Source organism: Physeter macrocephalus, chromosome 5 (assembly GCF_002837175.3).
Source record: "Physeter macrocephalus isolate SW-GA chromosome 5, ASM283717v5, whole genome shotgun sequence".
NCBI classification, from domain to species: domain Eukaryota; kingdom Metazoa; phylum Chordata; class Mammalia; order Artiodactyla; family Physeteridae; genus Physeter; species Physeter macrocephalus.
This window is the reverse complement of record NC_041218.1, coordinates 58,087,958-58,100,927: the sequence shown is the minus strand read 5'-3', so window position 1 is coordinate 58,100,927 and position 12,970 is coordinate 58,087,958. Positions and strand designations below refer to the sequence as shown.

At 38.4% G+C, this 12,970-nt stretch overlaps 1 pseudogene; it reads right to left on the bottom strand.

Annotated features, from left to right (window-relative positions):
- Positions 1-719: 719 nt before the first annotated feature.
- LOC102994001 (chromobox protein homolog 3-like) lies at positions 720-1,261 on the bottom strand (annotated as a pseudogene).
- Between the last annotated feature and the right edge of the window lie 11,709 nt (positions 1,262-12,970).

Here is a 12,970-nt window from a genome sequence, read left to right as displayed (position 1 = left end):
AATAAACTTCCATTTATATGACTGTAGTTATAGATATGGATTCAGATACAACTGATTTTATTGTCCAATTTAAGTTATTTACATTATATTTAAATTTTCTGATTAATTATGGAGTCATCTACCTAATTTGAAAGGTTAAGTCGTCAGGAAAATTTTCCATTTAACTTGAATGCATTTATTTCTTAGGCTGCTCAGAGTGATGGCATCCCAGAAACACGGGCTTATCCCTGGTTATGAATTGGCATTTTTGTTTCAACAAGTGTTTTTAAAAAAAAAAAAGAAGAAGGAAAAGAAAATCATTTACATATGTGTTTTATGTATACACACAAAAAAACCCCTCATAAACGAAAAACCCAGAATGATCCTTAGGCATATATGAGTTAAACACAATCTGATTGCGTAATGACTGTGGAGATTTCCTCCAACATTTAGAAAATCTGTTCCCTAATGCAGGGAAAATAATATATCATGGTATCAAATGTTCTTTTATGATAAAGGAAGCAACTAAGAAAGCTTTATTTATTTGTTCAATGTAACCAGTGCTATAGACAAAAAAAAAAAAAACCTAACACTCCTTCAAAATGAACATACGAAACTTTATTTTCATTAGAATCTAGTTATTTCTTCACACTAATAAACCAAAAAAACCAAGACCCAGAGCTTATATGCATCAGCTTGTGTGTGTGTGTATGTAATTATATATATGGCAATGCAAACAATTATTGAGCTTCATTTTCTGGACAAGAATGCCAAGTTAGTCTCTGAATAAAAAGCACTGCAATCTGAGGACACTTCATTTTTGCCTCTTTGGCCAGCACCAAGTCCGCTCATCTGAATCTTCCTATTTCATGAGAAATACCAATTCTCCACTGCTGTCTGCGGCACCAGTTATTCATTCAGGGTCAGACCTCCGACAAAGCCTCTTGCTTTGCCCGGCAGCATCTCTCTTCTTTGATTCACTATCATCAGATTCACTGCCAGATAAATATTTTCTTTTTGTACCACCTTTTTCTGTACCAGCTGTTGGAGAATTAACAAATGGTTCAATTACCGCTGGGCAGTGTAAGTTTTCTTCAGGTTCCTAGTATTGTCAGCATCTGTATTCCCTTCCACTTGAGGAAATAACCACCCCCTCACTTTCACTACACGTCAGTTCTGTCTTTTTCCACCACCAATTCTTCAGGCTCTTCCTCTGTGACTTTTTACTCTTTGCATCCTGTTTCTTTCCCATGTTTTGCAATGCAGTTTTATTGGAGGCCATTTTTATTGCAAACTTGAAGAGGTATTATTCCTTGCCTTCGAGCTGCCCCGAGGTATGCTTCATCTCTGGCCCTGCATGCCTCAAGCTCGAGTTCCCTTTAATCCTCATGTTTCAGGCTGCAGGTACAATCCCAACGTCCTGGCCGAGCCGGGCAGGAGGGCTCCCATGGGTCTCACCAACATCTCTGCCTCAGGCCCCAGCAACCCCCCTCCTGCCAAAGCATCCCCTTGGTGCAGACAGCCTCAGTCATTGCGTCTCTCCACAGGGGCAGAAGAGCAGAGCGGAAGTCTCACAGGACAGATATCCCTCATCTGTGGAGGACAGTAATAAAGGCACATCTTTGTGCATGAGAGCTCTCCCAACTCCTCCCTACCTTTGACCCTCACTTTCACAAGCCTTCCTCCTTGGCTCTTGCTTCACAGGCCTCACCCTCCCCTGGTCATCTTTTTGACTCAAGCAGGAAAGAAGTCAGAAATGCATAAGGCTCACCATGGATTGGACAAAAGACTGAGGAATTATCTACATTTGACACACAGCTACTCTCCTTTTCTCATCAGGATATACTTGGTGAACATTTCCTGACAGAGCTGTAGTGAAGGTAGCCCAGGGAATTTATTCTCTCTGTCTTTGACCTGGTTTTATCAAGGGGCTGCTAGCAGGGAAGTAATAAACGTAAGTGAACCCCCGAGGCTACATAAAACATATTTATAAGCAGGCATTTCTAGGCTGTGTCTCATCACAAGCTAACTGCAGTCTAGAGCTGGTCTTTCCAGCACATCACCACTCCACTAAACTCCCTCAGTGTTTGGTAGCAGGTTACTGGGAAGAAGTGCAGGAAAAGATGCCATGTGCCTCCGTTAGATTGATATATTATCTAAAAATATTTGCACCCGTGAGTTCCTTGTGTGGGAAAGAATCTTTTCAAAGAGCATTGGTTGGGTTTTTGTCTGCTTGTGAAAGTAGTGGAAGATCAACTATAGAAAAGCCCCAAAAGCATACGAAGGAAAATAAAAATTTTATGTCATTCCACCTCACAGAGACAACCAATGTAAACATTTTGAGATATTTCCTTTCAGCCATGAGAGACAAGAGAGAGAGTTACCACAATTGGAATCATATTTAATTATGTATGCATTTTTGTGTCTTGCTTTTTTCGCTTAACACTACATCATTTAACATTCAACAAATGTTAATGGACCATTATCAATCAGAAGTACACTTGTCTCTGAATTCTATGAGAATTTTCTGATAATATTAAATACTTTTCAAAAACTATTTTTAAAATTTATTTATTTTATTTATTTTATTTTTGGCTGCATTGGGTCTTTGTTGCTGTGCACAGGCTTTCTCTAGTTGCAGCAAGCGGGGGCTACTCTTCGCTGCGGTGCGCGGGCTTCTCACTGCAGTGGCTTCTCTTGTTGCGGAGCATGGGCTCTAGGCGCACAGGCTTTAGTAGTTGTGGCACGTGAGCTCAGTAGTTGTGGCTCGCAGGCTCTAGAGCTCAGGCTTAGTAGTTGTGGCCCAAGGACTTAGTTGCTCCGCGGCATGTGGGATCCTCCCAGACCAGGGCTCGAACCCATGTCCCCTGCATTGGCAGGTGGAATCTTAACCACTGCGCCACCAGGGAAGCCCCCAAAAATGATTTTTAAAAGATACAGTATTCAAAAAATTTACTGTTCTATAACATAATTAAATCATTCTCCAATTTTTGAACATACACATTAGTTCTTTTGTTGTAACAGCTTAATTAAAGTATTGTCTGTGTTTATTTAAAGTGTAGAATTTGCTAATTTATGACTTATGAGTGTACCTATGAAACCATCATCACAATCAAGATAATGAACATATGCATCACCCACAAGAGTTTTCTTGTGCTCTTTTGTAATTCCTTCAACCTGCCTTCCCCAACCCCACCCCTGTCTCCAGGTAACCTCTGATCTGTTTTCTGATGCTATAGGTTAGTTTGGATTTTTTTAGACTATTTTATGAATGGAACAATACACTATGTATTCTCTTTTGTCTGACTTCTTTCACTCATCATAATTATTTTGAGATTCATCTATGCTGTTGTGCAGTCGGTAGTTTGTTTAGTTTTATTGTCAAATAGTATTCCATTGTATGGCTATACCACAATTTATTTATCCATTCACCTGTTGATGGACATTTTTGTTGTTTCCTTTTTTTAAATGTTCTTAGAAATAAAACTTCTATGAACATTGCGTGTATCTTTTTACAGCCATACATTTCTTTTTCTCTTGGATAGTCTGTACAAAGACTTACACACAAATGTTTTTGATTCTGAGGATGAAATAAATGTGTTGGTCATATGATGTGGATGTGGATATTTCTAAGAAACTGCCAAACTGTTTTCCAAAGTGGTTGAACCATTTTCATTCCCGTGAGCAGTTCATAAGAGTTCCACTTGCTCCAGGTCCTTGCCAACACCTGGTATGTTCAGTCTTTTCAATTTTGGATATTCTAATAGGCATATGGCGGTATTACCTTGTGTTTTGTTTTGCATATCCCTGATGAGTAATAATTTTGAGCATCTTTTCATATCCTTACCCAATCTATTGGGCAGATTTCTCAAATTTTCAATCATGTTTAACCTAAAGTGATGACTTTCAGTCACAGAAGAGTACTTAAAATTTTATTTTATTTTTTTGGCCACGCCTCACGGCTTGCAGGATTTTAGTTCCCTGATCAGGGATCAAACCAGGGGCTCTGGCAGTGAGAGTGCCGAGTCCTAACCCCTGGACCGCCAGGGAATTCACAGAAGAGTACTTCAAAATGTAAGTTCTTAGAACATTCTTTCATTAATGATGCACTTGTGCCATTTTGTCTCATTCCTATTCAAAGCATTCAAGATGGTCTTAGAAATAAAAGATTGATCATATTAATAGATGATTAACAGGTGATGATGATGATAATTTAAAAGTCTTACCTAATCATCAGGTGGACAGCTGCAAAACAAATATATTTTAAAGAGGAACATCATTCTTAGTACCCACCACTACTTTCTAAAAGACCAAAGATCCCAAGGTCATGACAATTATGATACTACTTTAAGCCTTTCCTCAGAAATCTCCCCACTCTTCAAGGTCAGTCCTGCTTAGCAATTCTGATCACTTCTGGCTCTTTTCTTCCACCCATTTCTCCCTCATACTTTCTACCCCACCCTATTTCACCCCCATTCCATTCTTCCCTCTCAGCAGATGGTCTGCTTCTTATTTTCTTGATTATTTCTATCAAGAAAATAATCTATCAGGTGTGATTTCTACTCCCTTCTTTTCCCCAATTTACAAACACATCTGCTTCTTCACTCATGCTTTCCCCCTCTGCCGTGTGTAAGAGAAACACATAGTTCTCTTCGTACCTAAGGCCAGCACTGTCTCCTTGAGACTAGATCTTTTTCCTCTCAATCTGAGGCATCTAGTATCTAGTATCTGTCTCTTTCCTGCATCTTAAATTCTTACCTAACCATTGATTTCTTTCCTTCTGCATCCAAACTTGTTTAAGGTTTTTACAGCTTAAGATCAAAACCTCTTCCATTTTGTGTTTTTCTTCAGAAAAAGCTTTCCTTCCCTTCAGAGCCAAGCTCCCAGAAAACAGATTCCCCTACTTCCTCTTCCTCATCTGCCATTCATACCTTATTCCCTGCAGTGTGGCCCAGTTCACCTCTTGGCCAATTTTTGCTAAGGACATCAAAGGCCTCCTAATGGTCAAAGCTACTGGACACTGCTCAGCCCTGATCTTACTTGACAGTATAGCTGCTTTTGACCCTCTTGAGTAACTCCCTTCATTTGGTTTCTGTTTCACAATTCTTTTAAAATTGCTAAAGTGGTTTCTGTAATCTGCACCTGAACTCTGAATGATCTAGTGTCCTCCTGTACTTTATACTCCAAAAGGATTAAACAAACTCTTCGCACTGCCTCTACACACGATGCTATCTCATACTTCCCAATCTCTGATCATGGCATTTCTTCTACCTGGAATGTCTTTTCCTTTTTATTTGCCCAGGGTACTTTAGTGAGATGAGAAACTTGGCACATAATAAAGGAGCTGCCAAGGAACTGTGGTATGTAAATGTATCAGTCCCTAGGTTTGTAAAGCTAAAAGTTTCTCTGTAGCATTTCTCCTAAATCTTTCTCTTATACCTGATTTACTAATGACAAAATATATCACCTCAGATCATCAGTTCATTATACACCCATGAAAATTTGCTGATTTCCAATAGCCAACTACCATCTATTACTATCTCACCTTTTTTTAAAAAAAAAAAAAAATTTTTAATTCCATTTCTATTTGTCTCTCTAAAATTCCTAGAAGCAAATCAAAAATGAAAATCTCTGAGAAATACCCACTCTCTTTCCTCAGGAATCCATTTTCTATGGTATTCATGGAAAACTTCCATAGTGCAAAGAGAAACAAGTGATTAGAGGCATTTTTTTTGGAAGATACAAGATCAAATCCCTGTGAACTTGGGGCTTCCCTGGTGGCGCAGTGGTTGAGAGTCCGCCTGCCGATGCAGGGCACGCGGGTTCGTGCCCCGGTCCGGGAAGATCCCACATAAAGTGGAGCGGTTGGGCCCGTGAGCCATGGCCGCTGAGCCTGTGCGTCCGGAGCCCGTGCTCCGCAACGGGAGAGGCCACAACAGTGAGAGGCCCGCGTACCACAAAAAAAAAAAAAAAAAAAAAAAAAGATTAAAAAAAAAAAATCCCTGTGAACTTGAAAGTTTTATTCCTGTGAAGAGCTAGATCTCTCAAGCTCATGACATGACCTCTGTAGTATGTGAAATTAAAATTTCTTCATTGAGTAGTAGAACATTAGTGCTAGAAGTAATATTGGCAACCCATCCCCTTCCTTTACAGATGAGGAGACAGAGACTAAGAAAAGACAAATTACATGCTTACTATGGTCTTGCATATTTATGGCAAAGTTAAGTATCCAGTTAAGTATCATTTTCACTATTTTTTCAAAACCTTTCTTTTTCAACATTTCCAACACTGATTAATGGTCTGAAAGGTTCAGTTTTTAAATTGTTAATTTTGGGGCAGCTGGGAAACGGAGAATTTTACACAATGCAAGCAAAAGCAAAGAACAGCATTTTCAAAACCTGGAAACCAGATTGATCCTTTCAAAAATCATTTGTTCTATCCTAAGTTAGGAGGGAACAGGCCCTGGAGAATTTGTATATGATACAGGACAATTCAATTCAATCTTTTCTTATATTTCTGCTGAGCCTGAATGGGCAGACTTTCAGTTACTGCCTGGATTCAAAGCCATACTTCATATGTACTAAACAAGTTTGTGACTTCTCTCATTTCAAGTACATTTTGGGCTTCCCACAAGGAATTCCAAATAAGTACCACTTCTTAACTGAGTTAACATAGCCATCAGAATGTGAGGCCTCTTTCTTAACCAAGTGGAAAGTAAATCTATTTCAACCAGACCTGTTTGATTACCATTCCCACTGCCTTATTTTGGAGCTTTCTGACTACCCAGATATCAAGACAAGATCCATAATGATTTGGGAACCTCCACAAATTAGGAAACTGGAAAAGTACCAGGGACAGTAACTTGGTGCTGTCCCAGAAGCTCACGTGCAGTCTCATACATATGGGTCCCTTAGAGAGCCGAGCCTGAATTATCATTGCCGATGGGTAGGTCATCATCAGACTCTAAGTCAGATAGCAGTTTTTACAGATCTAACTACTGTTGCACAACTGGGTGTCCATGGAAACTAAAAAATTGGTTTGTTGCCTAGGGAAGTGGAAAGAAAACCAAGTCATTTGGTTTCTATGTGGTTTCCATGAAGCTAAAGAAATTTTTTGGCAAATGATAAAAACAAGGATGGCTAAAGCTACATGATTCCCTTGGTCATTTCTTGATCTTATCAAGAAGTATTCTATATATATATTATTCAAAAATATAAAAATATTCTAAATAAAGATGTACCAAATTCTCAGGTTATCTGATTCTTGGTTAGACTGGGAACAATTCCTTAAAAGAGTGACCAATATATGTAACAAAATCGAATAGGTTAAAAAGTCCTTGGACTCATTATATATGGAAAATGTTTCTCATCCACAAATTCAACAGAGTTCCAAGTATAAAAGAAAAAGCTAGTATTTAATGAGGGCAGAGGAAACTGAAACACCTATTCATTAATTCTATGGAAATATTTGTCACTCTTATGTGGTTTTTAGGGAACTGGGTAAAAATAGCACCTTCCTAAGAATTCACTCAGCTGGGCATGGACCTTTATCTATCTGAATCAGTAAATACGACATAACAGCGGACAAGGGATTTGTACAATGAAGTCCCTGATAAACAGGGATACTGAGGTAACAACTTGGCACATGTTGGCATGATTTCACAGCATCTGTTGGCCTGCCATCAAATAGAAAACAACTTCTGGCAGATTCTGTTTGTCAATGAATGCACAAAATTAGCCAGGCCAAGAAAGGTGGTATACATGAGTTACAACCAAGAGTTGGCCTGGCCTCAGCTGTTCAGTATTTAGGATAGTTAATGCTGCTTTTAGCTTGTCTTAGAATATTTAGAAGAAATACCTATAAAAATTCAACTTCAGACAGGAAAAATCAAAATTGGTGTTATCCATGAGTCACAAGTTAAAATGTCCATAGAGGCCAAGTAGGGAACGAAAATCAACATATGGAACCAAGTAGAAGCAAAATAAGAGCACTATTGTGATGATAAACACCAATGACACACAGGCTCAGGGTTGGGAAATAAGAGGGAGTAATGACAACTGTAGCAAAGTAAGGAACATATTTCTTCTTGAAAGGGAACAATCACTGCTCCAGTCTAATCGTTTGATGCCATGTCTTCAGATATGTCAAAGGAAGCTAGGTTTCGTTTGCCTACATCTTGCTGGAGTCCGCACAATGATCTATCTATTTAAGGAAAGAATAGTAAAAGGAATGTGGACACAACCACTAAAACAAATTCATAAATCATTAAAATTGCTGTGTAATTTTGTATAGATCACATATACAAAATGTGTTTTTATAAAAATCTGTACACTGCTGAAAATACATATGTGTGTATGTATACAAACACACACACTCGGTGTACATGGCTCAGAGACAAAGGGAAGCTGACTTGGTTAATACACAAAATAGTGAAACATGGGCTCTGAGTCCATTGCGGGGTTGAGGAAAATGTTTTCCTGCTTCACTTCCTTCATGCTCCTAGACCATTTCCTGTGTGTGTGTTTTGGCTTTGTGTTTGGGGTTTAAGTCAAGAGGTTACAGTGAAGGAGCACATGGAGTGATTGCTCACGTCTCCTCTGCCTAGAGAAGAGTTATTTCTTTATAAGCCATCCCATATCAGTCACATTATTTTTCAATCCAGAATCTTCCCTGGTTTCCCAATACCTGTGAAACAAAGCCCCAACTCCTTGGTTCAGGCCCCAGCGAGCTTCCCACACGTGCTTCCCTGCCAACTGCACCCTCAGCCTTCACCTGACCCTCCTCCTCACAGTTCCTTGTAACCCACAGCCATATGGTCCTCGTCTACCTCTGTAGAATGTTTTTTCTCTGTCCCTCTCATCAAACCCCTACTTATTCTTTAAGATCAACTTAAAGAATTCACTTTGTATGAATACCTCCTAGACCAGCCCAGTCCAAGGTGACTGCTCCCTCCTTTAAGTTTTACATGGACTCATAAAAAGTGATGGAGATCCTAACCAACATGTGCGGGGCTCTGTGTTTAATGACTGATTCTCCTGACTAGTCCCTGATGCTCTGTGAAACAGGTATTATTATTCACTCCCATTTAATAAGTGAGGATTCTAGGAACCAGAGATAAGAAGAGTAGATCTCTTTCCTGACAGAAAAATAACAGGGAGGGATCTCATTGGACAACTTGGATTATTTACTCATTCCTGAACCAGTTACTGTGGCCTAGGCTCTGAGTCACATACTGATGCTATGGGGGTAGGATGAGCCAAACCCCAAATCGTACTGACTGATGTCAGAGGGGAGGGGAGTTTCCAAAGGAAAGTTCTCACCTAATGAGAGAAAATGCTGTGAAAGCAAAAGCAAAATATTCACTCTCTTTCCTTACCTGGAGAACTGTTAGCTTCTGCTGCAAGATTATCCCAGCCTCCAGCTTTCCTTCCTTAAGTAAAGCAAGACTTCTAGTCAAGATGATACAGGGAGTCCACGCTTTAATACAGTCCCTCTGTTCCAACCACATAAAAACGGGAAGGTAAAATAGGAAAAAATGGGTATAAAAATAAACACCATTATAGACCGAAAACAATAAAGAAACGTAAAGTTCTGAGTAGAGCTGCAGTTGGTAGACATGTGACATTTTCAGTATTTAAAGTTAAGAGTCAGTTGGGCTCTCTCCCCACTTCCAGCTCCATTCTTAATCCTCTGAATTATCAGCCCCTCCGACCATATGATCTGTGAAAGAGGACTGGAAAAAACTGTTACTGACCAACAACTGGGGCTATGCCTTTAACAAGGTGAAGGTCTACAGACTTTCAATTAAGTCTTTGGCTGGCTCACTAACTGAATATGCAATATCCCCAGTATCGCCTTTTAGGGTGAGTCCTCAAAATGCCATTATAAATTTTGTTCAGGGTAGAGGTACATGGTGAGCCAGATGGAACTACCACCGAACTGTTGGATAGGAAGACATGAGCACAATGTGGAGGTAATAAAATACCACTCCAGCTGAAAATGAGCCTTCATTAGACCATCAGTTTACTCCAGATGAAAATAATTTATGAGAGTCTGATGAAGACTTTAAAATAAGTAAATTTTAGATGTTCATACAAAAAACAAAGGAATGATTTCCATTTTTTTTAAAAGAGCAAGAAGTGATGAAACAAAAATTATCACTGAATACAGTTTAGGTGGGAATTAGAACCACAATGAGATTCCCCTTAACGCCCACTAGCATGACTAAGATCAGAAAGTCAGATAATAACAAGAGTTAGCAAGGGCATGGAGAAATGGGAGCCTTCATACTGCTGGTGGTAATGTAAAATGATGCAGCACTTTGGAAAATATTATGCCATTTCCTCAAACAATTAAACATAGAGTTACCATTTAACCTAGTAATTCTACTCCTAGGAATATACCTAAGAGAAATGAAGCATATGTCCACACAGAAACTTGTACAAGAATGTTTATAGCAGCATTATTCATAATAGCCAAAAAGTGGAAACAACTCAGATGTTCATCAACTGGTGAATGGATAAACAAAATGTGGACTCTCCATACAATGGAATATTATTTAACCACAAAAGGGAATGAGTACTGATACATGCTACAACATGGATGAATCTTGAAAACATTATACTAGGTGAAAAAAGCTAGTCACAAAAGACCACATGTTGTATGATTCTGTTCATATGAAAGTCTAGAACAGAGAAGGCTGTAGAGACAAAGTAATGCTTAGAGCTGGTGGAGGGGAAAAGGGGAAGATGCAGGAATGGAATGGTGATAACTAAAGGGTACAGGGTTTCTTTCTGAGGTGATTAAAATGTTCTAAAATTGACTGTGGTGATGGTTGCACATATCTGTGAATATACTAAAACCATTGAGTTTTATATTTTAAACTGGTGAATTGTATGATATATGAATTATACTTCTTAATAAATCTGTTAAATTGTTTCTTAAAAGATAAACCCCTGTAAAGTTTGCTTAGAAATTTTTAATTTGGAATTTTCACTTCAATGAAAAATTTTAAAGTGTGATATAACTATTTGATGAGATTATTTAGATAACTAGCTGCCCCCAGATAATATGAGTGCCCATGCTCTGGTCATGTTTACAATCTCATTCTCACCACATGAAAAGCCGAAAGGCTTTGAGGCTAATAGCACAAATTAGAGGTTCAAAGTCATTTAAATATAGAGAAGTAGTGGGAAAACCCAGCCATCACACAGTGTATGGTAATAAAGGGGAAACCAGACTCGAAAAACTGACCCACAGCGGTCAGGACCACATTTAAAAGAGTGGGTGTACCATGGGTCCTGGTTTATACCTACCATCTTGTATGGTGTTGGCAATAAGAGTAATGGCAAACCCACAGTTAAGGATTTGTTATAAAATAACTTTTTAAACTTTTTAGTATTATTTTTGGGGTGCATTATTCAAATGATTGGGTCAATGGTAACACAACATCATTGATTAAGGGAAAAACTAATGATAATGATTCAAACCATGGTTTATAGTGCTCAAAATCAAAAGAATCAAGTTAATATAGATAGTTTTTTTACATATCTAACCCAAAGTTCAAACAAGACCATCAATCACATCAAGCTTATGTTGTTCATCTGAATTACATTGTTTTGCAGTTTTATTTGTATTAGATTCCTAAATTTGTCTTTTTTAATTTTAGTAAGAGCTCTAAGTATTATAAGTTTAAATCTGGTTTTATCACTGTACATATTATATAAGTATAAAATTAAAAATAATTAACCTCAACATTAGAAGTCCATGTAAATTATTTTCCTCTAAAAAAGTTCTGTGCATTTCTTTCTTGTGAGGATTCAGTGAGACAGTTTGCAAAGTGCTTAAGCAAGAAATGCAGATTTTAGACTTAGGCAAATAACTAATATTCAAAATGCTCCTGGTCTGAAACTGCAATGAAGCTGGACTTCAGAGAAAAAAGAACAGAGTAAACCTCCATAAACTAGAATGTTTGAGACTCTGCTTTGAATAACCAGATATATATTTTTAAGTTTTAAGCCTCCTTGAAAATATTTTTTACAGTGTATTGGTATAATTTAATCTTTATTTTATGACCTAGAAACTGACAGTGCCTCAGGTTCACCTTTCAGTAATAAATTCTTACTATAAATCCATAATTGCAGAAAACAAAAAAGAAATTACTCCTTAAAAATGTAGATTTTCAGTTTCTCTCCTTTTTCAGCAATAGAGTATATAACATGAGTTTTCTCCTGTTGGAATCCAGTTAATTGAAGTTTTACTGTATATATATTGCTACTTTGATGTAGGATTGATAGGCCTAAGCGTGGGGGGAAGAGGAGGTGAATTATTTGTCCCTGTGGACAAAGCAGCCAGGAAAGTTTATATTCAATTTTATATACTTTCATTGAATGACTACTATGCACATGAAACTGTGGGAGGGATCCAGAGACACATAAAGACATGAGTGAGATATTATCACAAACTTCTTAGAAGTGTATAGCCAAAGGAGAAATCGAAACTTTGTAATCCTCTTGCTTCAGTGGACCTCAACGCACAGTTGCAGTGATCAGCCATAAGGCTGAGAGAACATTTGAACACTCAGGATTCCAACATCATCCATGGTGGTGGTGGCAGCTCTGTCTACTGGGCGGTAGTCTTGTAAACCCATGTAATTAACCAATTGATGTCAGGACAGGGCCAGTCCCCGAGGGAGCACACAGGATCTGGGCAGAGCCCTGTCTTGCTAAAACTTTTTAGAAAGACGAGAATAAAAAGATATTTTGCAAATTTATCAGATTTGCAGTTAAAAACAAACCAGAAAGGACAGCAAACACAGGATGGGAGAATCAGGATCCAAAAGGCTGAAACTTTTGGCTGAATTTAACAAGATGATTACAAAGGGGAAAATGTAAGTTCCTGCACTCTGACCCATTAAACAAACCAACAAACCACTGTGTACAAATACAGGATGGGAGAGGCATGGAACAGTGTGTGTGTGTGTGTGTGTGTG